The 27,157-nt window shown below is 40.3% G+C and overlaps 1 protein-coding gene across 2 annotated transcripts in view; it reads left to right on the top strand.

Annotated features, from left to right (window-relative positions):
- tmem121aa (transmembrane protein 121Aa) overlaps window positions 1-27,157 on the top strand; it is a 374,667-nt gene that overhangs the window by 235,963 nt on the left and 111,547 nt on the right. Inside the window, exon 1 of one of the 2 annotated variants that reach the window (XM_028821486.2) lies at window positions 8,751-8,901. The exons of the other annotated variant lie outside the window; for it this stretch is intronic. The gene's annotated coding sequence lies outside the window, so the exon portion shown is untranslated. Of the gene's footprint in view, window positions 1-8,750; window positions 8,902-27,157 lie in introns of those variants that run through there. 2 annotated transcript variants of the gene reach the window in all.

Genomic DNA, 27,157 nt, shown 5'->3' with positions numbered 1-27,157 from the left:
AGCCATCTCCAACTGCCTCACTTAATTCTTTCTTCAATCCACTTGGATCCACGCAAATCGGTCCTCTCAAGTTTCACATAGAGAGCAGAGGAGAGCGAAAGAGAACCGTGGTGACATTTATATGTCTGTGTGCTACCAGAAAGACCTCCTTCCTCTCATTCTTCACCTCCACACAGAGTGTTAATGCCGACCTGCCGTCCTCCCTCTCAAATCGTAATTAGTTTCCCTGATATTTTTTGCTTTTTATTCACAGCAATCCTTCACTGAACCTTTTATTACTTAACTATTATGCTCGTTAGATTCATTTATAGAGCACTGTGGGGTGGCTTACCGCTTTCAACTGTTTAAATCACTCCTCTGTGTGTTATTCTTCAGCATGGCGTATAAGCGTGTCAGGTGCACAGAACAATGTACAGCCCTCTCTGCTGCATGTAAGAGCTGTTGGTATGCCGGGCTGGGGGGGTCGGACTGGTGGTCTCCAGGAGCTGCAGCCCAAACAGCCTGTGATTTAGACAGTGTAGTAGCTGGTAAGAAACTCATCAGGTTAGACAATTTGAGTTTTCTGTTCAGCAAAATGGAGTTCTGTATTTTAATTCATTCTTATTTATCACGCCACTGAAAAGTGCCGCATGTTGGTCGGAGATGCAGCTTAGAATTTCATTGTACTGTGAATATGTGAGAGTCCCACTACTGCTGTTGCTCAAGTCTCTCTTTTAACAGACCATTAAAGCTATCATGGTTATAGGCAATCATTTCTTTGCTTAATATATTTATATATGTTGTAGCCAATAGGGAGCATTCCAGCACCCCAAACCCCAGACACAAGTAAACAAATAAAAGCCCCAGATTAAAGTCCAGCACTTTTATTAAGTATAACATGTACCTTTTACAGGCTTCCTTCCTTTAGTGTGGTAACGGCTCACACACAGCACAGTACAGCCCAGTAATATCATCGGTCACTCCCTTAGCTCCTTCCGTTTTCCTGCACTTCTCCCACGGGAGTGTTGTCAAGCTCCTCTCCCAACTTCGACTCCCTGAGCCGAGTGGAGGGCTCTCTTTTAACTCCGGACCGCTGGTTACTCGGGGTGTTTAATCAGTTGCCTCCAAGAAGCATTTCCTTGTCAGGCAGGACAACACTATCCTAAAGCTTCCCATGGCAGCTCCCACAGAACCTGACAGGGCAGTCCCGTGGGACCACAACTCCCATGCTGCCCTGCAGGTATCCACAATGGGGTTCACTAGACAGGATGCTTTTACCCATTGTACAAGGGAATGCTCTGCCCATAGCAGTCCTTCTGGTTCCCAAGTCCACCTTGGGTGTCTCTCATTGGATGTTAGGATGCCAGACCTGCCATAATCGCTGTAACTCCTGCCACATCCTACACCTGGCATGGAAAGGAGATATTGTTACTCTCTCCATGACCTTCTGTTATCAGTGCTTTCTGGCCCGGTGAGGGCGTGTGGTCCACACTGGCTGTCGTGCTGGGTTGTTCCTCATTATATGTACAGTATCGTATATATAAGTGTCTACGCCTGGAAGTACGAGGCTACAGCATGAAGCTCAAAGAAAGCAACTCTGTCGCCAATGTGAAACCGCAGAGAAAAGAGAGAAACTTACTTAGGCACTGATACACAAGCGCAAAACAAAACCTCTGAGGAGAGAGCAACTCGCTTAGACACTGATAGACAACAGAGGAAAGCACATCGGCAAAATGAAACCGCAGAGAAAAGTGCTTAGCTACTAGTGCATAACCAATGCAATTGATTGATTGAAGTGCCAGAATCCAAGGTTTCTAGGAGCCCGGGCTTTTTACAGTACGGGCTTACACAGTTAGTACTGTATAAAAATGCAAAACATATTAGAGCATAGGCAGGTTAATTGACTTAACCAAACAACCATGGGTAGCCATTCAACCAACAGCTCATCAACTTAGCAGCTAGACCATGCTGCCTGCTTTCATTTAATGCTGCCATGGATCCTTATTATCATGGGGTGAGTGAGCCTCATCAGGTTTGTTACTGGATTAGCCCCTAAACCCCACACACACAGACTATGCACACAAGCATTGCTCATAAGTGATGCCTGCACAGCCCATCACTCCACAGGACTTTACGTAGGGGCTCGTTAGGTTTGGCCTGAGACACAAGTTTGAGATGCTATCTGACGAGTGACGAGTTTTAGGAGAGCACTAGGTAAGTGGGTGAAAGGGCAATATGCAGCTGTTACCTCCACCCCCTGCTGGTTGTCCACTCCTGCTGTTTACCACACTACAGTGAACCTTCTACGCAACTTTCCTTAGCAGGGGACCTGTTTTATTGAGGAGGTGGTAGGGCAGGATTCAGGCATCACACTGGCAGCAATGTGTTTTATTTTTTAGATGTTTTACTGCTTGAAAAGTTAAAACCTGTTCTGATGGCACATTTTCAGTTTGGTTTTCTTACAGTAGGTTTTGGGACACAAGGAGTTCAGCGTTGCTACTTATTTTGCAGACAGAGCTTTCTCTAAAACATTTATTACTTGCTACATTTTTTGACACTATTTTTGGGGATAGTTATGTAGTCATTGCTGTGGCAGTCTTTCCTATGAGGTGTGCAGCGGTTGACGTCATCAGTGCGACTCTATAAAGGTCACCGCGTGCATTTCTGACTTATCTGAGATTGATTTAAATAGCAGTTTTGCAATTTGTTTTTTTTATTACGACTTTTAACAATAGAAACTCACTCTGTACTTTTGACAGTTCTAAACTCTTCCTCTTCTGATCCTCACTCCATTTTTCTCACATTCTTCATCACTAGGCAACATGAACGGGGTCAGCATAGTCACACTTAGAAAGAGCGCCAAGTACTGGAACAAGTCAAACCGGATTTTAACTGGAAGTTAATTCTTTGTTAGTCTCAATGTTAGGTATAAGATTAGTGGGACATGTTAATTCCTTTCTTTCTTTTATAGCTAAGGATACAAAGGGATATATTTATGCTTCTGTAGACTAATATGTATTCAAAATGAATCATAAAAGAAATAAGTACTATATTTTATTAAGCACGAGCACTGTAAGAATTAAACTGGAAAGGCTTAGGCCTGTTATTTTTGCTGTATCTGAATAAGCTAGAAACCTCCAGTATATTATGGACTGAAGTGTGCACCAAAGGATGGGGAGAGTGAATTCCACTACTCCAGGTAAGAGATATGAACTTGAGGTTGTAAATATTGGTGGCAACAACCTGACCAGAACTCGGTGGGATTAGGCCCTGTCAAGCATACTGTATGTGATATATGGGAAAGATGCTACACCCAGTGAACTGGAAAATATTGGTGGAACCAGTTGGAGGCAGGATAGTGGGGAAGGGAATGTTAGGGAGTCAGATGACAGAGACAAATGTGTTACGAGATAACAATTGTAATAAAAGTATGGTTTGCCCATCACTGGGCGCTCATTTCACTTGATTTGAGTCCATGTATACATTGTGCAATAAAAGCCTGATTCTGCTGCCTTCCTGAGACTACGTGTGCCTTCTTGAGAAAGGTCTGGCTGCCATTACCTCTGCCACTACAAGGACTGGTGGCACATTACACAACGTCTGGTTGGAGGATGATAAATGCAATTGATGATCTTGACACTGGGACATGTCAGTTCACAGGACTAGAAATCGTTAGGTACATCAATGCAGGCAACTACGTGACGACTTTTCAGCACAGTTTCACACTTCCAAAGAATCGCAAGCCTTCTCTATTTCTGGTGTGCTGCCTGACGGAGCTGGCCGCTTTACAAAAAGGCTTAACCGGTTTGCCAAGTTAACCCATAAATCTTGTCCCTGTTTATTCTTTTGTGGTTTGTAAAACATGGGCCGTCAAACAGATGAGTTTCTCTTGTCATTGTGAGGTGCAAAACACCCGCTTGCTTTATTCCACCTCGCTTCATTATATGCATTGTACTTCCAGACAAGCGTTCATTGGTTGTCAGCTCTTGCACACACAGAGCCCACCCTAACGACTAAAGACAAAATCAAACCTGTTCAAGGGGTGTCAGACTAGATGACTGGTGCCGCCGACTCACTAACATTATGGATATGAAAATCATTAGAAAAATCGTTAAAAGTGATTTGATCATGACGCGTATTCATTCAAATCCAACATCTTCTTATAAGAATACAGAAAACAATGGCTTACTTTTTGGACCTAGAGGAGGAACTATGACATAAAGGAGCAACTAGTGTTGAGAAAGATCCATTTAAAGATATGAAAAAAAAAACTAAGAACTGACAGTTTTTGAATCTTTAACAAAGAAATATATATATAGTGGGCACATTTCTCATAATACAAATTTAAAAGACACCTCTGAATGACATTGGAAGGAGAAGTGGCCCGTGGCCGGGGAGGTCACGATAAATTCTTTTTTAAGGATATTTCAGAAATACAGTAAATGATATGTGTGCCTTCTGTGGGAATAAAGAAAATGTTTACCATCTATTTCTGAATTGTATAAGATTGCAAAATTTGTTTTTTTTTTCTTATTTTCATCAATCATGGAAAATAACCAATGTTACTTTTAACCCTCAAGGCTTTTTTAAACCAACCAAAACATTTAAACCGAAACTCCAGCTTTTAAAGTTAGCTATTTAAAAAAGTAAGAATAATAAACAGACTGGTACACTGCCGAATGATGCAGTCCTTCACCTTTAAAGTGAATGTTGCCTCGAGAATAAAATTAGAATTCACGTGTTATAAAGCCATGTGTAAAACTGCAGAATCTGAAGAAGTGTGTGGAGTGAAGGAGGTGCTGAGCTCCTTTGCTGAAGGAAAGGTAAAACATACTTTGTGATTAAGCAAAATGTTTGAATTATCTGCATAAAATGAGGTGTTTTGTACTATGAAAAGCTTCACTGGTGTCAAATTTTCTATCATCCTGTTAAACTGGAATGCACAGTGTGTGGTACGGGGGATGGATCGTGTGGGAAGACGTCTGTAAATGTGTGCAGAGGGAGATTAAAGACACTTATTTAAAATCTATATGATAAAAAGATTTGTGTATTTTGTATAACTGAAATTGTTAAGGTGATTTGTTTTTCTCAAATTGCATGTGATTATCAAATGCAAACTGTTCTGTTTTTTCTTATCATTTCATTTCATTTGATACAATAAAGATATTATTAAAAAGTATATAAGTATCTTATATAGTGACTTTCATATCTCTTTTTCTGTTTTGTTGTGTTCTTTCTATCTATCTGTCTGCCCTAGATGCTATTTGCCTTCCCTCTGTCTTTAGTTTGTTTACTTCTGTACAGTGTATTTTCATTTATTATCATTTTTTTAGTTGTTCATAGATAGATTAAGAACCAGAAAAAGGCACTGAATTTTTTTCAGAAATAGGTTGCTCAATATTTGGTTTTGGAGTTGATTTGGTTGTCTTCAACTCCTGCTATGAAAAGGCGAGTAAGACGGATCTTGGCCAGAGACAGATCAGTTTACTCGGGTGGGAGACAAATAACCTACACCTGCAGGCCTTTTTTTATATCGCATTGACTATGTGTCTCAGGAGGAGTGGGGTCTTTTCAAGGAGTTAGACTGTGCGACTGATTAGTTAAATACCATGCAGAAAGTGAGCCCCGCTTTTAGATTGTGAATGTATGTGCTGTGTGAGGAAGAATGTCATGATATGGGAAAATGAAGCTATGATTGAGGTGCGGAGGAATAATAAGATTAATTGATGGGTTTTTTGTTACTAATGTTATTTTAGTCAATGAATTATTCAGCAGAGTGTGTCAAGAAACATGACTAGGGCTCCTTTATACCAGCAGAAATACGCCTGCAAATGCCTCAATGGGACTGTTCAGCCAAGTCAGAGGTTTTGTTTTTCTAAATTTCTTTCTTTTTAGTCATTCTGGTGTTTTGTACATATAGTATATATATATATATATATATATATATATATATATATATATACTATATATATATATATATACATACAGTATATATATATATATATATATATATATATATATATATATATATATATATATATATATAAGGTTGAAATAGTTTTACTGTCAAATAATGCAAAGAGTAACGCGACACGTGTTTCGCCCTAATTCTGGGATCATCAGGCGTACACACTCTACTGCACTCCCTCTCAGGAAACGAACCTCGGACGTCAGCGCTAGAGGCGAAGCCCCTAACGTTGCGCCACGGCGTGTGGTTCATTTATTTGACAGCATGTAGATCGGGGTAATTACATTCACGCATTCATAGTCTGAATCACAATCTGATGTATGGGTGGTTACCTACCAGGTAACGCTTGTGGTTGGTCAGCAAGTCAGCTAACATCCGCCACGGTGCCCTCAGTTGTGAGAAGCAGATCATAGAATGGTTGAAATAGTTTTACTGTCAAATTAATGCAAAGAGTACGTGACATGTGTTTCGCCCTAATTCTGGGCCTCATCAGGCGTACACACTCTACTGCAATTCGCGTGAGAGCGAAAGCATTTTCCAAAAATGTTTTCATTAATCAAGAACGAAAGTCGGAGGTTCAAAAACGATCACATACCATCGTAGTTCCGACCATAAAATCACAATCTCAATTTTTATCCATCCATCCATCCATTTTCCAACCCGCTGAATCCGAACACAGGTCACGGGGGTCTGCTGAGCCAATCCCAGCCAACACAGGGCACAAGGCAGGGAACCAATCCTGGGCAGGGTGCCAACCCACCGCAGCTCAATTTTTATATTTTTAATACATTTGCAAAAACCTCAAGTAAACTTTTATCACATTGTCATTATTGGGGTGTTGTGTGTAGAATTCTGAGGAAAAAAATGAATTTAATCCATTTTGGAATAAGGCTGTAACATAACAAAATGTGGAAAAAGTGATGCGCTGTGAATACTTTCTGGATGCACTGTATATATATATATATATATATTAGCTGTCCCCTGTGGCTCCGCCTTTGTGGTAGTATTGAGAACAATTTATATTGATAAGTATCCTATCCAAGGACCTCTTGATATACAATATTTTTGGTTTTTGTTATCGGGGTAAGGACATATACGTTTTTCAGAGAACTAACCTGGGAGAAAGTAATGTAAAGCTGACCTTACAAGAAGCACGGTGAGCTAAGATCAACCCCTGCCAACTTGAGTGTCTGTCCCTGGGCCTTGTTAATTGACATTGCAAAGCAAAGTTTCACCTGGAACTGTAATCTCTTGAATTGAAAGGGCATGTCCGTCACCAATTAGAGGAAACACAGGATTAATGCTACATCCTGTGGATAATTTTCAGACTGAGGGAATAAGGAAAAGATGGAGGCTTTTAAAGGGAAAGACAGGAAGTGAAAGTCAGAGGGGGTCAGGCTCATAAGGGTCTTCACCATAGCTCGAGGGCCGGAACGTGACATTAAAGGGGCCGGAGTCCGACAAGGTCTTCCTCCATAAGCCCAGAAGTGACGTCAACAGGGCCAGGTGGGATCTCCCGAGGATGGTCTGCAGGAAAGCGAGGTAAAGAATCAGTGCACTCTGCCACCGTCCCAGTCTGACTCGGAATTGCCCATACTTAAGCCCTTTAGCTGCCTCCCATGCACACGTGTGTGACAATATACTGTATATATATTCACCAATCTGTATCCATATAACAATTGCAATACATCTATTATAGTGCCAACACTGGGACTGCTCTTTTATATAGAGCCCAAGGCGAATTTTTCTTGTATTTAGATAGATAGATAATAGATAGATAGATAGATAGATAGATAGATAGATAGATAGATAGATAATAGATAGATAGATAGATAGATAGATAGATAGATAGATAGATAGATAGATAGATAGATAGATAGATAGATACTTTATTAATCCCAATGGGAAATTTTGTGTGTATTTGAGGGGGCTTGCTATTGTTGTTTGTTATAATATGTCTTGAGCTTCTGTGAAAATCTAAACTTCCCCTTGGGACAAATAAAATTATCTGTCTATATGTCTATCTGTCTGTCTGTCTATCTATCTGTCTGTCTAAGCTAGGCCTAGGGCGCAAACTAACCAAGTACTGGCACTGCACATATTTCATGTCAGAGGCTGCGCACTCCGAGAGGATTATGTGAGCGTAACGTAAGCTCAAGAATAGCAGTACCCACAAACAATGTTGTCGTTGCATTATAACTGAAAACATAATCACTTTTAAATATGTGTATTTATTTTCAGAACGAGACACGACTCTTTAGTTGAGTGAGTGTACTAAACGCAGCACAAATCCAAAAGCATTTGTAGTGGAGTTTCATGCGCCTTGTTAAAATGTGCTTTATATTGAAGAGCAAGTGGGGGGTAGGGGGCCGTCCCCCTGGTCTTTAAGAAAAGTTTGGAACTTTCAGGTCAAAATTGTAATATTGTGTGTAATCTCAAGATGCAGACCAATACTCAACAATGTTTTTGGCTTGAAAAATTGACACATTAGTTAAGTATTAATACTTTTTCTCAGAACCGGGACCCCAGTACCCTTAACCTCCACTATAAATGCAAGCACAGGCTAGTTATTATTTATTTATAAAATATGCTTAATTTTAGACTATAACCTCATGTGGCAAATTAATATATACCATAATTGTAAAGAAATAACTACGATTTGAAAAATTCCAAACTTATCCTTAAAGACGGTACTTCTTTTGACATTTTTACTCCTTGGCCATTATAAAATAAACTTTGAAAAAGGATGCATGGAAGTGATTCAGTTTAGTCTCCTTTTTATATTTCAGGTATAAGTTGGTGCTGTTGCTTAAAGACAAATCCAGTTTCCCTTCATCTCAGTGGATATCAAACAAGAAGTAGCAGACCTTATCGAATGAGCCTGATGGGATTGGAAGTCAAAGTTCATGCTTTACTGCTAACTGCTGTGTTGTCATGAGGCCCACAGAAAACAGGTAAAAAAAATGAATAACTTTGAACAAGACATTAAAGTACATTTCTTTAGATATTACAAAGTTTATCAGTAATGAAGGACATCTATTGATTTTCATTTAGAGTCAAAGGCTTTACAGTGAATGCTCTCCCTGTGCATTCAGACTGACTGGACCACATACTGTATGTGTGCCCTCTGCCACTGGCAGCCTGACCGAACACAAACATTAGGAAGCGTTTAGGCTGGTAAAGCAAAACAAGGACCTGTTGTGCTTGTACAAGTGTAAGGAAAACTAGAAGGTAGCAGGAGGTCCCCCATTCATAAACAAGTGAGATATGAAGGCTGGGCAGGTCCACCTGGAAAGCAAAATTAATTTCATTGATTACCCACAAAGTACTGTACAAAGTCCCTGAGTGGCTTATAAATATGAGGGTCTCACATTAGTGATTGAGCTACAATGCCACTCACCTCACACAGCATCATCCTGTTAAATCCTTATCCATTTTCTGAGCTCACGGTCTCCATTGCTGGCTCTGCCCCAGTAGCATCAAGTCAGGGACTAGCCCTGAGCAAGATGAAGGACTGATGTCAGGAATACTCACAGATGCCTCCATGTTTACATATGCAGAATAACGCAGAATCACTGACATTCATTAACATTACTCCATTTTGTGTAATTTTTGTTTTTTTAATATTTGGACAAAGTTTAACTTTCGTTTGGTTGTTACCATTTTTTGTTTATGCGTCATGCAGTTATGTGTCACTTGATTGCGAGCGACACATCGATGACGTATACCAAAGTTCTGCTGTTAATACAGTGGCTCCACAATGCAGCATCATCCCTCGGTGGTCTCTTTCAGATAAAACCTTCTTGTGTAGTTAGTTTGTCTTTCAAGTAGGCCTAGCATTAGGTTTCATTACGGTTTTCACTAACTTCTGCCTCTGACTTCTCTTTCGATTCGCTCTTGATTTTTGTTCACTTATTATTACAGTTTATTTGCTTAGAGCTTCGCTTGACCCTCACTATGAGCCTGCCTGACATGACTTCTTCTGGTCTCTTTGCTCCTCACAATAATTTCTGGAGACACTCTCTCAACATTTACAGAGGGACCTTGAGATGTTTGCCGTTGTTACTAAGTTCATTTGCCTCAGAGAGGAGGTGATTGCTGTTAGGGGAAAAATAAAGGGTCTTTCAGCCACAAATCATCGTGCACTACATGAAATTTTGACTTTCATAAGGTGTTTTCCCACCACAAGAACTTTGTTTTCAGGAACCAATAAGTTCCTGTACGATGTTGGCCTTAGACCACTTGTGGTTCCTGGCCACTTTCGTGTGTTGTGTTCCCACCATGCATCAGGAATTATGTTATAGTGAGGAACAGGCAAAGATCAGAACTGAATACATCGTAATAACCAGCAAACAAAATATGAGGGCAAATCAGAAGTGAAGTCAAGACTTTAATGAAGCCTAACAGTAGATAGATAGATAGATAGATAGATAGATAGATAGATAGATAGATAGATAGATAGATAGATAGATAGATAGATAGATAGATAGATAGATAGATAGATAGATAGATAGATAGATAGATAGATAGATAGATAGATAGATAGATAGATACAGTAGGCCTACTTGGAGATAAACTAACTACACTTGAAGGTTTTATTTGAAAGAGTTTTCCCACCAAGGGATGAAACTACATTATGAAGCTTCCATATTTATAGCAGAACTCTGACATGCGTCATTGATGCACCTCTTGCAATCTCGTAACACATAACTGTGTGTCGCATAATAGATGGTAAGATCTAAAATTAATAATAAAAAAATCCATGCAATAAAATCATCCAGCACAAGGAGTAACACTAAATTATGATGAACTCCAGTCATCCAGTCCAGCATGTCTTTGGGAGGTGAGTGGAAAACTGGAGATTGTTATAATCAGGCAAACGTTGCAAATTTTTCTTGGCTCGTGTTTTGTGGTCTTGTTGCTGCAATGCAATGACTCATTGCTAGGGGTGTAGTTTCGAAAGTCACATTGTGTGAAGTGGTCACCATGACACTTTGTAAGGGACATTGATTGCTTCAAAAATCTTTATAAGAATTTAATAAATTTTCAGTTTTATTACTTTCGTGTAAATGGAAGCTTGGTGGTGGTGTCAAAAATTCATAATCGAGTTTAATTAAGATTCTGATTCTACAGTACAGCCTACAAACTAAGATTATAGGTTATGACCAAAAGGGAGCACCCCAGAGTCCCAGACACCAGACATAAATGCACCCAAAAAGTCAAGGATTCGAGTCAAGTGACTTTTATTATATATTTCACAGGTTCTTTCTTCAAAGTACCAAATGATCTCTGCACAAGCTTAGAAATCTTCCTCCACACTTCTCCAAGCAAGTGTTCTCTTCCACCCAACTCTAGATAGATAGATAGATAGATAGATAGATAGATAGATAGATAGATAGATAGATAGATAGATAGATAGATAGATAGATAGATAGATAGATAGATAGATAGATAGATAGATAGATAGATAGATAGATAGATAGATAGATAGATAGATAGATAGATACTTTATTAATCCCAATGGGAAATTCACAGCTTACCTGGATGAGGTCAAGCGGTTTCTTTAATGTTCAACCTGGGAGTACTTCTGGTGCCACAGAACAGGAAGCTCTTCTGTGGTATCACCCAAGGACCTGACAGGGTTGTCCTTCAGGACCATGAATCCTGTGAATCCTTGATGGCATCCATGCTGGAATCATGCCAGACAAACACTGCTATCTATTGAATTGGGGATTAAACTGTTCTTGATAGTCCATCCTTTAATCTTCCACCCTGACTGAGATAATCTTTGAGAGCCATCCCAACCGAGTTACGCCTCCATATATTGTGTCCATCCATTATGGCCTCCCATCCGGATAAGGATTCGCCCCTCATCCCATTTGAGGTGCCAGTCCATCCCTTAGGGCGCGTACAAGGATTTAAAAGATTTATAGGTTTCTTTTTGTCATGTATACACAGGGTGCAGTGAAATTCTTACTTTCATGTGCTAATTAACATTCAACCTGCCTCCATGATTAATGAGCAGAACCACCTTAACTTGACACTTTTGTCTTCCCCACCTGAAAAATCTGATTGTTAGCACAAGTTAGGAGCAGACAAACCCAGCTAGACATGCCAATTTGTATGACATGAGTTTGGTTTTGGTGTTCAGTTCTGTCGAGTTTAGACGCCGGCCTGTTATCTAAAACTTTAACCCATTGCATCCTGCAGTACTTTTTCTGCACTCCATAATTTTCTCTGGTCTCCTGTACCATTCGGGGTACTCTTAGCAGAGCTCTTGCCCACCGAGAAGTTCTTTAGAGCTGACAGATAAGTACTGGGTATTGGCAGCAAAGCCTAAAAATTGTCTCCCTCCTATGCTTTAATATATTTTAAACAATGTAATTTCATTTGTTAGCTTTTCTACTTGAGCAGTGCAAATGTAGTTTGTCAGTTTTTATGGTTGATTCCACAGCTAGACTTTCATTGTGGCAATCAAGTGCTGAAGATGCTGCAGAAAGCGGCGCCCTCGTTTATAGACAGCGGCGCATCTCCTTCAGGCTGTGGTGGCCTTTAGTAAAGATGAGCGGTCTCGGGGGACAAACACATCCAAGGGGAGGGAGATAAAGCTACAAAATAATGGCTTTTTTTCTTTCTTCTGCCAAAATCTCGTGATGATTTGTTTTTTTCCATCAATGGCTTTAGCCTTTCTTTATAATCATTTACAAGGATAAATTGTTGATTTGGATTATAAATGGTATTTGTTTATTCAGACAAAGATGAACTGCTGCAGCTTCTCAGCCTTCCTGCGGTGACGGCTGTGACCTTCACTTTTCTCTTTTCAGCCAATCAGATGAAAAATGGACATGCAAAGAGATTTACACATTCCAGGAAATTAAGGGCAAAGCTATTGGATTCAAAATGTATTCCGACCCACACATTTATTGATTGTCGATTTAATTTGAAGTGGATCATTTTTTTTTTTTTGCTCATAAAGCTACACCCAGTAATCCATAATGACAAAGTGAACACATGTTTTGAGAGGTTTGCCAGTTTATTAAAAATCATAAACTGAATTCTCCCTTTCCTAGAAATATTCAGACCCTTTGCTATGGTCCTCCAAATTGTGCTCGGGTGCCTGCTGTTCTCTTTAATTCTCCTTGAGATGTTTCTAGAACTTGACTGGAGTCCACCTGTGACAAACTGAACTGATTGGACATCATTTAGAAAGGCACCTGGGTACCTGTGTGTAGAAGTTTCCACAATTCACACTGTATGTCAGGCCAAAACTAAGCCATGAAGTCCAAGGAATTCTCTGTAGATCTCCACGATCAAATTATGGAGAGGCAAAGATCAGGGCAAGGGGATCAAACTGTTTGTAAAGCTTGGTGTGTCCCCAGGAGCACAGTGACCTCAATGATTATAAAATGGAAGAAGTTTGGAACCACCATCTGTTGAAAATGGGTAATAGACGTAGGTCAAGTAGGTGACTAAGAACCCAATGGTCAATTTAACAGAGCTTCAGAGGTCCTCTGCTGAAATGGGAAAACCTGTTGGAAGGCCAACCATCTCAACAGCACCCCATTGATTAAGGCATTTATGGTAATGTCGCTAGACTGAAGCAACTCTTGAGTAAAAGGCATAGGATAGTTTAAAGGACTCTGACAGCATGAAGTTAAAGGTTCTCTGGTCTCATAAGACAAAAATTGAACTCCAGGCACCATGTCTGGAGAAGACCAGGCACTGCTCATCGCCTGCCAAATACCACCCTTACAGTGAAACATGGTGATGGCAGGTTCATACTACTGGGACAGGGAGACTGGCTAGACTTAAGGGATGGATGAATGCAGCCAAAATACAGAGAGGTCCTTGATGAAAAACCTGCTCCAGAGTAGACACTACTTCACACTGAAGTGATGGTTCACCTTGTAGCACGCCAATGAGCTCAAGCACATAGCCCAGACAATACTGGAGTAGCTCCATGCCTTTGAGTGTCCATGAGTGGCCCAGCCAAAGCTCAGACTTAAACCCCATAGAACATGTGTGGCGCCACCTGAAGATGGCAGTTTGCAGATTTTCTTATTCAGTCTAATGGAGCTTGAGATGACCTGCCAGAAAGAATGGGATAAACTACCCAAATCAAGGTGTGTAAAGCTCATGGAAACTTACCCAAGAGAAATGCCAAAGGGAGTTCTGAATTAAGGGTCTGAATACTTATATGAGCCAGAAATTTGTTTTTCATATGTAATACATTTACAGACATTTCTGAAAACATGTTTAAATGTTCTCCTTATGTGCGATTGAGTGTAGATTGAGTTGCAAAAATGGAAAATGTATCTGTTTCAAATTCAATCTACAACACAATAAGGTGTGCAGAAAGTGAAGGGGTCTGAATATTTTCTGAATCTACTGTATATGGGTATCCAGAATAGAAGTGTTTTACCACACAGTACACCTAAACTTAAATCACACAAAGCATCCATGGACATGTTCACTGATAGGATAAGTCACTTAAAACAAATGGTTTGTTTGATTAAAAAATCTAAATACATACACAACAGCAGGCAGGACTGTTACAGTAATTCCAGTGTCAAACTGCAGAACTTAGAACGACGTCCAGTCCGGTGACATGTCACATGTAATGACTGAATCTCTTTGCCTTCGAGGGCCTCATACTACACTATATGACTAGGAATCACATGAGGTGACTGATTTCCATGATTTCCTCTAAACACTTCATCACAGTACCCAATTTCATGTCATGTCCCAAACGTGCCGTGATGTTGCCTTATTTTATCAGCAAATCAGTTTGGAGCTTCACTCTTTGCCTATCTTCAGTTTTTCTGCTTTGCAGTGGTAGAATCAGCACAACACATCAAACACACATCTATTATGTCTCTGAGATTCAGTAAGCTTCTCCTCCGGCCAGAACTCTCACTTTTCCTCTTTCCTTGCAGACACTGTTGTTCTTCACTTTTTTTTGAACATTGTGTGCATTGTACTTCTCGTTGTGTGTTCCTTGGCTATTAATTCTCATCAACAAAATAATCTCCTCTCACCTCTAGTGACTCAATGAAAGAAAATCAAGCTAGTTTCATTAAAACCAATGTCACATTACAGCACTAATAGGCGAGGGCTACGTAAGACTTGCTGACTGCAGTTGCTGACCTAGTTGTCGGGCCATGTCAATATACACAAATGAAAATAACTGGGCCTGTTAAATTATCCGATTTTGCAGGAGAGCCTTTTCCTTACAAGCAATATAGCGTTCTGCCTGACGGAGCTGATGCTGTACAAAGGGTTAACCAGTACAGCGAGTTCAGATAGGATTTCATCCCTTGTTTTTTCTTTTTCCATTCTCTCATGGTACATAAAACGCAAAACATCAGAAAGACAAGCCCCTCTTCTGTTTGTGAAGTCCAAAACACCCACTTTCCTTATAGTTGTTGCACTCTACTTATGGGTGAACATTCATTGGTTGTCAGTTCCCTCACGAACAGACATCACGTCTATGGCTAAAGACTTTGCCAGGGTGAGTCGCAGACTAGTTGGAGAAAGTCGCAGTGTATATCAGATAAGGTTGCATGGTATACTGGTACTGAAAAACCCTATTTTTAAAATGGTAGGGTGGCAGCGTTTCATTCATTTTAGTACCAGAAGTAAATGGTAATTTTCAGTCACTTCGTGCTCAAACATTTCTAAGTGCAGTCGGAGCTCTGTTTGATTGTAATATGCATATTAAATATGGCTTAATCAACAAGGGGCACAAACCGCTCTTTGATCATATGTGTAAATGAACCGAGTAATCCAAAGTGGAGGCTCCTCTTATCTATTTACAGAATGCAGCAGAGCAGGGAGGTGCATGTGCATGCAGGTTGCGTAAATAAAAGAAAAAGGAGGTTTCAAGCACCTCAGTCCCTGTCATTTATAAGTGAAATCGAACGACCCGGCCAACTCGGTCCTCAAACGTGTGTCTGTGCGTGTAAATTGTCCCATCTGGGCTGCTGAGTTGCACAAATTACAGACGGGAGAGTACTGAGCAAACAAAACATTTTACTCTGACTGTTACAGGAACAGCACCCAACCTTTATTCAACAACAGCGCCTTCATTTAAATACACAGTGAAACGGTCAACTTCCTAGTGGTCTCCGTCACCGCAACTCCAATTCTTGAGTTTCAAGAAAATCTCGTAGATGTCTTCCTTGAGAGGATTTCTCTGGAGAGAAAGCAGGAGCAGGGAACGGGTCAAAAACAGTACGCCCAGGACAAGAGACAACAGGACAGGTAAAGTTGGGGACTTCTAAAGACTTGTAATAACGTGCGATGGGTGCTTTATGTGGCAGGGTACCTGCTGATCAGTGGTGTAGCTGGGAGGGGCAAGGGGGGACATCTGTTCCTGGGCGCAGCATACAGGGGGCGCCGAATTGATGTTTCCCATTGCATTTTGGCAAACAGGAGGGAAATCTTCAGTTGTCCCCAGGCGCTGAAAACCCTAGCTACTCCTCTGCTGCTGATCTGATGACTACTGTCCTGAGAATGTGTTTCTTTAGCACTGGAACACTGTCTGAAAGAGTAACTGAGTAACTGTAACTGAGGTGGCAGTCACAATACATGAACATGCTGGGTGGTCTAAAGCGGAGGCTTCTTTTACGTTGGCGATTGAACAGGAAGGTACGTGTGTGTTACGGACAGGAGGAACAAAAAAGAAAAAGTAAATGAGGAATAAAGCAACTGTGGTGGGGGCTGAGGGGGTTGGGGAAAGTTATCCGTTGTTTGATTCAGAACCATTAAGGTTCAAGAACTGGTATCATTACCAAAAGAAATATTTTGGTACCAATCCAGGTATTGTAAGACAACGTGACTGGCCTTCATGGGAAGGCACCTTTAACTACCTCCATCTTGGTAAGATTATGTAAATGAAGGAAATGACTGAAAATTGCTGGAAAAGTCGTCTAATGTGACATGGCCTTTAGTAGCAGCACATCAAAGAGCAACATTGAAATAAAAAAAAGATAGGAAATTAAAGCAGTTTTGATTTTTTTCATAATCAATTGCAGGCAGTTGAATAGTGGAGGATCCTACTTCCAATTCATCATCATCACTTTGCTTACTCTGATTAGAGTAATGATGGTGACATGCTGACCCCAGACTGCCGTATCCTTAGAAGCTTCTTTCAGCCAGCCCTTGGAGTCTCAAATCCTCTCTGGCCAGCTGAGGGTATAATGTCCTGAGTCTTCCCTCAGTGGACCATGCTTTGTACATCTCCCAAGAGTGACTCTCAAGGAGCATCCTAACTAAATGCCTAAACCACGCTGCCTGACTTCTCTTGATCCAAAGAAACTAAGGTTCTCTCTATGAGGTTCTACCATATTGCGAGGTTCCTCTCCCTTTGTAAACTTAATCACACTACTTAATTTTTTTAGATAACAATTACATGAAAGACTCTTCAGAATCTCCTGCCTTTAAATTATGTGGCATCAAATATGTAACTGAATAGCACCTGTCAGAGCCATCTTAATGTGTGGGCACAATGGGCACTTAACGTAGCCCCCAGGAGCATAGGGGCCCACAGTGTTTCTGATGCCTATGTATGTTTCTGTTTTGCCCCCGTGTTCTACTTTGCCCAGGGGCCTATGATGCTGATAAGGCAGCCCTGCCTGTACATATTACACCATCACTAGAGGTAGCAACTGTAGTGACACAAAAATTAGTTGATGGAATCCAACCCCAATCAAAAGAATGTGAAGAAACCGTACAAATGAAACGACATAGCAGGCAGGTGACAGATACTCCTAATGTAGGCCACAGCGACTGAAGATCCTGACAAAATGAAATGAGGTGCATGACCTTAACATTGTGACCTTTGTGTTGTCTACAGTAATCTGATGAATATATCCAAGTGTGTTAATGGGCTCATGGTTCTTATGCTGTTTGTTTGAATAATTTTAATAACCCTAAGGAGATTTCACAGAAAAGAGTATGAAGTTAGGCATAACTGAAGAAAAAAATGCTATTATGTGTAACAGAACCATATAAAGTAGGTAAGGTCATTCCAGTGCCCACTGATACAGATTTAGTACACGTCCTCCATTCAGACTAGTGTGGTGCTTTTGTGCCACCTCTTGCATGGCTGCACTCAGGTCCTAATTTGAGATCCTTAGGTGGTTCATCATGTGGTGGGTACAGCAACATGATGCATATCAGTGCATGCTCTGAATCTTCTTGTGACATGTTTTAAAAGGAACACCAACACACAGCATGATGTCACAGTCTGACAGTTGACAGTTTACGCATTTATAATATGATTTTACTATTAACTACACATGAGGGTACAATGCCAGTGCCTGATCCTCAAGAACGACGCTCCCCTTGTGTTATTGTATGCTACCACAGCACAAGACTTATTAACTTCCATATTTCCACTGACAGGATCTGTAGCTGCTAAAATATATAAGGTGTCATCAGGCACGGGTAAGACGCGTGTCAAAAGAATTCTCAGAGTCCAAGAGTTCGTTTTAAAGGTATTTAGTGAAAGGTAAAAGTAAATAGTCCACACAAGAATAAAAGAAAAAATAGTTACACACGTAGAATAAAAGGCAAAAAAAAAGGAAAAAATTAATCTATAAACTTAGCTTTTCTTGAAAGACTTTAGTATTTTTATACTTAAAGGTTCTTAATTTCTTCTTTCCTACTTAAAGGTTCTTAATTTCTTCTTTCCTACTTAAAGGTTCTTATTTTCTTAAAGGCTCTTAAGCCGGTTGGCACATAGGCAAGTGCCTAGGCACGATAACGTGCGGTCACGGTTAAAAACCGTATGCCTCCACACCTTATACAAGGCAAGGCTGACACAAACTAACAAACAGTGATGTTTACTCCAAGCTAGTAGAAATGGCAAGAACATACCAAAACGATTCTATTCACGGGGGTTATAGGAACCTTCCATAGTTTATGCATTGTCATCTAATAAACATTCATGAATCTTATAGAACAAGGAAAATGGCTCTTACAGGATCATTGACACTTTCTGAATTTAGGAATAATACTTAGGGGGCTAACATTTTTGATTGTCCTTCTACTTGATCACAGCTACTTGCACCACAGTGAACTTTCAGGAGACCAAAGTTACCAGACATATCACAGCGGTCCAGTCATACAGTACTGTATGCATCAATTTCACTTTCCTTGTCAATGTCTAATGACCAATTCACATTGTTCAGTTTCAGGTTGTTCTAAAACTGGCTTTACAGCTGGCTTTACACACCATTGTGCTTTTATTGAAGGTTCTGCCCCACTCATGAATATTAATGAGTTACCTAACAGTGGCCAAAACGCATAGAAATATTCATGATTTTTTGCAGCATAACATTACTTCATCCACTAGATGGCAGCGGTATACTGGCCCAAAAGTTATTTTGGCTTAACACTATAAAACAGATCATTAACTGTCACCCTAGTCTGACTCGTGATTAACCCTAATTGCATAGAATTTCAAGTCAAACTTGGGGTTAATAACATTACCAAATACTGCTACATGTGCTGACCTGCAGCATCCACAGAAAGACAGGCCCATTTTCTATTTGTTTTTGGTTTGGTGTATAGATGTGTGGATGGCTCCAGGCCATTGTGTGTTAGTAACAATGCCCATCACAGATCAATAACTAGCAGCACTGGTTATTCCACAGTAAACTGAAGCACATTTTGGCTTCTTATCTGATCTTGTTAAGAAGTCAGTAAGCGTGAATTCAGAGATTGGACTATTAGTCACTCACGTCTTCATTTTCTCCGGGTAGTGGTGGTAAATCGGGGTACTTTGCAGATCTTCAAAAGTCAAGTTTGTGTCACTTCTGGAAAATCTAGGTGAATAGGATTGGTGCGCTATGTTGAGCTGAATGGCCCTTTTTCATCAAAATTGTGTTAATGCTTGGCGTTTTGTTCTTGTGCTTCTGGTTTCACCACATCGCCCTTTTGCTTTATTGTTTTCCTTCATGTGTTTGTTGCATGCACTGATGCGTCTCTGTCTTTTGGCATATCTCTTCACACGGTAACAATCTTTGTTATAACATTGAATTCATTGTCAGAGCTGGAGGGCAACATGGTCCAAAGTAGCACATTACCGTATTCTAAATTAAGTAGTGTAGCTTGTTTAAATACTTGTAATTCCATTATAGTTGCTGACTGGAATTTTGTTACATGTGTTTCATTTCTGAGCTGGTAGTATGTGCTCATAATGTCTTGAAGGCTCTGTATTCCATCTCACATAACATTCAAGCACAGTGTGGCTACCCAGTCTGCACCATCTGCTCATCTGCTGTGCTCATGTGGAGTATTTTCTTACTGCCACAGAGAACATTGAAGTTTACGACGCTGGGGTTGTGTTATTTTACATTCCTACAAGATAGTGGGATTTACTTCAGGGACTGTACTGATGTTGACTGTGTCGTTTATTTCTTTAAAGTTGTCTAAACCAGTTTGAGCTCCATGTTTTTTGTGAAAATATGCTACAGAAATAAATGCTTCTGTTATTAAGGAAGCAAAAGTTTGAGTTTTACTTTTATAGATACAAACTTTCCAGTTTTACAATGCATTGAAAAAAATTTTTAACACTTGAACCACTAAACTTTTCTTTTTCAGTTCTTTAAACACTAATGCTGTACCAAGTGATGCCAGAATCCTTTTGTCCCCACTAATGGCCCATCAGCTCAGCATCCTGATGACGTGTCCCTTCTGCCCTACCCCAGAAAACCACAGATAGCCTAACACAGCTTGAGTGAACATGAAAAGAAATCATTTCTTGGTGCACAGCATATATTGTTTGCACATATTTTCACGTTAAATGTTAGTATCCATTTTCAACAGAAAAAAAAAATTCCAGGGATGTACAAAACTGCTTCAGTATTTATGAGTGAAAAGCCAGACAACACATTTCAGCCAGCTAGGACCATAAAATAACACGTGAATTCATGTCTTCCTTGCATTTTCCAGTTTTGCACTGCTTCATTCTGCTGGGATCGAGAACGGCCTGAAGGGACACTCTGACACTGGCGACTTCCCAAAGTTGCTCTCTGACTTGGCTTAAAATCACTTTAGTATTTAGTCATAAAAATAAAACACTTCAATTAACTGGAAGCATCAGATTTTATATAAGTCAAAACAGCATTTTCCTATATATAGGAAAAAGTTTTTTAGAATGACAGCATTCCGTTCATATTTCATGGATTATGTAGTTAAATGGCAGGCAGAGTGATGGACTAATTTCACTTCCGTCCTTGCAGTCTGCATGAGTGCAGTGTATTGACTTTTGTTTTGTTGCCTGTGCATTCTCTTCTTTCCACTGCACTTTAGCAATGTTTACCTCTTTGTCGCTCTCTGTGTGTGTCGTCAGGCCATGCTTACACACAAATCTGAAATGTGTGAAGCCTCTGAATCTGTTAACATGTGCCTTTGCAGTCCTGAGGTCAAACTTGATTTTGCTGGACCCACTGCTTCATAAGCCGCACATTTTCAGATGAAGTCGTCACCTTCATTACTACTGATAAGTTATTGCCTCTCGGGCATATGCAATCTGTGCAGTTGTCTTGCAGAAGCCACACTTGCTGTGATTCTTGTTAATTCCAAAGACATTGCATATTACATGGAACAGCTTGTGTAGGAATTAACAAACAAAAGAGGGAGAGAAGGATTTCTCAACAGCTGTCTCTTGATGAGTGGTAGTTTATCATATTAATAACCGATGTTTGCTCAAATTGAATAAAGCCTGACGTTTACTGTGTTCAATAGCTGATTATATCACAACAATGGTTGTGCAATTAGCCCAAATTATGTTGCTGGAGATATTCCTTTATCAATGAAAGCAAAATGGAGTCTCTGCTGTGTGGCTTGCTTTCCTTTCAGAGTCTGTAATGATTCACAGAAATGCGCACAATAGGAAGGAAAATGTGTAACAGACAGGGCCGGCACGATTTATAATGTCCGCTCGCACTGACCTCCCTTGTCACCTGCTGTTTGGTGTCATTTTGTGTCCCACACTGAAGACGGACCAGAGAAAGCAAAGGAGAGAGTTGTCTGAGGAGTCAACATAAAAACACACAGGAGTTTGAATACTGACAAGCCACAAAACCTCTGGGAGAACGTCCTTGGGACAGATTAGACAAAACTTGAGCTTTTTGGGAAGTCACGTTAGTTGTCCACAGATGAAAGAAATGAAGCTTTCAAAGAAAAGAACACCATAGCTACTGAGAAACATGGTGGAGCCTTGGTTATGATTTGGGGCAGCATTGCTGTGTCTGGCATAAGGTGCCTTGAGTCTGTGCAGGGAACAATAACATCTCAAGACTATCAGGACATTCTGGAGCGAAACATACTGCCCCGTGTCAGGGCGCTGTGTCTCAGTCGCAGGTCATGAGCCAAAAGACACAGCTAAAAGCACTCAAGAATGGCTAAGAACAAAATAAATGGCCTTCTGAAGTGAGCCCTGATTTGAATTATGTGGAACATCTATGAAAAGAACTGAAACAGGCAGTCTGATGAAGACTCCCTTCAAACCCAACACCACTGGAGCAGAAAGGGTGGGCCACACGACCTGTGGACAGTGTGCAGAATTGTCACGGAAAGCTCCAAGAATCACTTGTTTGCAAACTCTAAAGGTTGTTTAGCCAAATATTAGGTGAAGGGTCCCATCATGTTTATTCATGGGATTTTCATTTGAGTTATTATTTGTTATAATCTGTGGAATCCAAACTCTACAGCAGAGCCTGATTTTTGTTAAATACGGAGCAAACAATGATGGTGCCAATGACTTTTGTCAGTTTCAAGTTAGCTCAGAGACAATTGTGGATTTCTGTTTTTAGTGGAGGGATACCAACATATTTATCCACATCTGTCCACACAGATGTATTGAGACCAGTCCAATCTTTCATTAATGTGGATCCCTTGTAGGAGTGGACCACCTCTACTTCCACTTCTTGAATAGTAAACAGACATGGGGTCTCTTTGATGTAATGAAAGTCAATAAGCAGTCCCTTGGTTTTGCTGATGTTTAGATGTAGACAATTCTCTTTGCTCCAAGAAACAAAGTTCCTCACGTGACTGCTATACTCTTTCTCATCCCTTTTATCAGTACACCCCTTTAGAGCAGAATCATATGAGAACTTCTGCAAGTGACATGACCTGTTGTTATATTTATAGTTTGAGGTGTACAGAGTGAAGAGAAAAGGAGACAGTCCTGTTCCTTGAGGTGCTCCAGTGTTGCTCACATAGCCCTTGAGTCTCACAAACTGAGGTCTGCCTGACAGATACTTCATTTTACAGGACACCATTGGCTCCTCCACCTGCATATCTCTGAGCTGACCCCATAATAATGAACCCCAGTGCAACCAACAATATAACCCTATTAAGAGAAATTTTAAAAAGAAAAAAATTATTGCAAACATAAAAAGGCTGACAGAGAAAAGTGCAAATCCTATTGGATTCACCAACTGCCACATAGAGAAGTGGAGCTGATGTTCTGACCACAGGGGTCTTAGACTTGGGTTTAGGTTGTATTAGCCCTCATCATAACTGTTGATGGAGTTTGTTATTTATTTGCATGATTTATTCCTGGAGGGCATATCAATAGAATGTTTAATGGATTAGAATAGACTTGGCACTTCCACATTATCTTTTTGTATTTCCTATAATGTTTTCATTTAAATTGTCCTTTTAGTGTCAGTTTAGTTGCTCCAGTTATATGGAATTTGGGACAGAATTTTTGTCAGCAGTGCTAATGTTTGCAGTGCACCATCTGTTGGAATTGAAACCTTGATAAATTTCATTACTACTATGCAATATCAAATACTTTTCATCCAACGGCACATCACAAGCCTTAACACTTAACACACCCAATGGAGTGTAACTGCTGGATGGACAGAAATCATCTTATATTGCATAGATTTGTGCAATAACAGAGGCCATCATAGCAGATTCGCATTAAAGGCATTGTTTGCGACAGAAATAATTGTTTTGAATTTTTTAAAGCTGCATACAACTCTGCATTTGAATAAGTAATCCAAGGAAAATGGGTGAATATTGTGTAGACATTACGTGCCATAGCCTCTGTTTCATCTCTCAGGTGACAAGTCATCCACTCGGAGTGGTGACAAGGTACATGTTAAAGACAAAGACGTCTTAGTCATATGACAAAGCAGCATTGCCACAGATGTGCACCGTGTGACAGATGTGGAGTTGCTGTTCTGCCAAGAGTAGTCTGCAAATCTGAATCTATTCAAGATAACAGAAAGTGGCTTGCTGATTGCAGATGATGCACATAATTGCTCCTTATTGATCTGAAGACTTTATGTTATATACACGCCTCTGCCTTATATTTAATTAACATTGAGTTAGAGGATGGAGCGTCTTTGCAAACCAATCATTGTATGTTAATGAGAGATGTCAGGTTGAAAAGCAACCCTGATAAAAGCACAGTGTATGAAACTTCTGCAGAAGTCCCTTTTTTTCGATTTATTTTTCTTGACATCTGGGAGGGGAAAGTATTTTAGCAAACAGCAATCCTGTAGGAATAAAATGATTTTCAGGTTCTTTATTAGAGTATCCACCCTCCGGCTTTACTCTGGTCATAATCCCAATTCATTTCTGTGAACGTTTCCTGGCTCCATTCTTGAGTTCTGATATTACTGTTTGACGAATTCATCAGATATCTTTTAGGCAAGACAGGATAAATGAGAGCTGCCCGTCACTCCTATTTCCGTTTCCCAAACAATCATATTTTTGTGACTCACATAAATGCTGTGATGTAAGATCTGCCATTTTTAGATACTGCGTTGTTCTTCGAGTTATATGCACAGTTTCAGTTTGTTCACACGTTTCCATTCTTTTACATTCCAAGCATGTTCGGTGCATGGTGGGGAAAGTCTGTCCTGGCAGCAGTCCACGATGGGATGCGATGCACTCACTCCAAACCAAGTCGCACATCGTTGACTTGTGGGAGGAAGTGGCAACTTGTGAGCAGGTGTGAGAACTAACCACTGTCCCACCTTGATGAAACACACTCTCTATTCATTTTGGTTCATTAACCGTGGTCATTTATGAAGTGCTGAAGTAAACATTCACAAACAGTTTGAACTGAAAATCACGCTGTCAGTATGTTGTTAAAACTATTCAGTGTTGGCTGTTTTCATGAATTAGAATTATCGTTAATTAATGAATTATTGAAAACAATGAAAAAAGTGTTGGGCTTCAGATATAAAGAACAAAAACTTGGCCAATCTATCCTCAAATTTTCAATTTAAACAGATAACAGGCTTCTGGCAGCTCAGGATCTCCTTCCACTTTGCAGTCTGGGCCCAGAGTGAGACGTCGGTCTCTAGACATGCCTCTTTTTATTTGGTTGTATTCAGCAGGGGGCACATATCTTCTGAGATTATGTGTTCTTTACAAAATGAAGTGTATCCTTCCCCACTTGTACAGCTGAATATCCAGCGATAACACTAAAGAAAGGGTACACTTAGCTTCTTTTAATATTGGCTTACACTCCAAATAATTATCAGTCGAAGGAACCTCTTGGCAAAGCACGACGCAGTAGTCTTTGAGAGTGCAGGAGGCATTGTCCTAGGCACGGGCAGCAGAGATGTCTTCCATAGAGTGAGCTAAAGATTTCAATTGCATTTTCCAGTGCTGTTACACTGTTTTTATACATTCTTTGGTTCCAAAATAAGAACACTCAAATGCCAAACATGGGATTGATTCTTTGCTAACACAGTTAAACTTTAATTAACACACAGCAGCCTCTGAGGATATATCAGCCACCACCAAAACACGGAGTGCACCAGCCCCTTTTGAGTATACCCTTTTAATAGCCTGCCTGAGCTGCCAGATTTGTGTCTGCTTGTCTCTGTTTCACCCTCTTCCTGCCAGCGTGCTTAGGTTAAATTGTTTCAGCTGTGCCTATTTATGGCCTCAGTTACCAGTCTTAAGGTAAAGTAATGTAATGTAGAGTTAAACTCACTGATCACAGTGGCACATTTTAAAACCTTTGGCCACACTGGTCCTGACCGGATTGGGCGTGGCCTTCTCTGGGCTCCGCAGGCAAGGTCAGTCGCTGGGGTTCATCTTAGTACCTCAGGTGGAAGAGAAAGGACACTTAGTGACAACGCCTTCTCTCGGTCTGGTGGTGTCACTTACTTCTCTCTGCTGAGCACATGCATAACGGGTGTTAATGATTCTTCTACTTTGTGCTAAATTGAAATCTTGATTACTTATTATAATACACAATATGTGCAGTACCCTATCAACCCCATTATGGTTACTTAATTATTGATGTACCTTTTATAGTTAATCAGTCAGTTTTACATGGCAGGTGTAATTTTCGATTATGCATTAAGAAGAGTTATTGATGCACTCTGATTGGCTGAATTCTTTGTTCTCATTCTAGGTTTTAAGTAAAATTGCCTGTCTATTAAAAAATAATTTGCAGTAGCCTTTTGGCCCAGCCACAGTGCAGTTAAGGTTGCTTTCTAGACACTCCATTGCCTAGGATCGGCGACTACTTTGTGTGCAGTTTGCATAGGGTCTTCAGGGGTGTTCTCCAACCAGTGTCCTCCTGTATCCCAAAGACCAGAATCTCAGGGTGCTCAGTGTGCATGTGTAGATGAGGATGTGCAGCTATTGACAGAAGTCCGTCTGGGGTCAGTCCATTCCTTGTGTTTGGCACTATTGGTCTAACCTTGTCTCTCTATTATAATAAAGAAATCCTGGGACGAGATGTGTCTTGTTCAGAGAGATACTTTCACATCCCGTAAGACAAGTCTTTGTGCCAAGAGATTTAACCACGCCCGGGGTCGTAAATAAAAGACACAGAGTAGATGACAAAGTAGAGTGTTGTAAAGGCTTCAAAAACGTTGGCATGATACCCATGCAGAGCAGGTTAGAGATAATGAAAATACTAACATTCGAAAGTCTCAACAAATGATAGTAAAGATCGCATTAGTGCAAACAAACAGAAATGATTAATCTGTGAAATAACAGTGAAAAGAGATTGCATATATTGTTTGGATATAAACTTTAAGTCGGAGACTTGTAGATCGTCTAATTCGTGTTGCCATCAGGGAAAAGTAGTGTTTCTTCCCAATGAAGAGGCATATCCGCGAGAATTAAAAGATTTGTTGTTTGGTGAAAGTGAAATCCACATACGCGAGCGGCAGAGATGCGAAGTGGCTGGAACGTAGCGCAGGCTCGGGA

This window comes from Erpetoichthys calabaricus, chromosome 16 (genome assembly GCF_900747795.2).
Source record: "Erpetoichthys calabaricus chromosome 16, fErpCal1.3, whole genome shotgun sequence".
Taxonomy (NCBI): domain Eukaryota; kingdom Metazoa; phylum Chordata; class Cladistia; order Polypteriformes; family Polypteridae; genus Erpetoichthys; species Erpetoichthys calabaricus.
The sequence above is the reverse complement of the archived record's forward strand: the minus strand, read 5'-3'. Positions and strand labels throughout refer to the sequence as shown.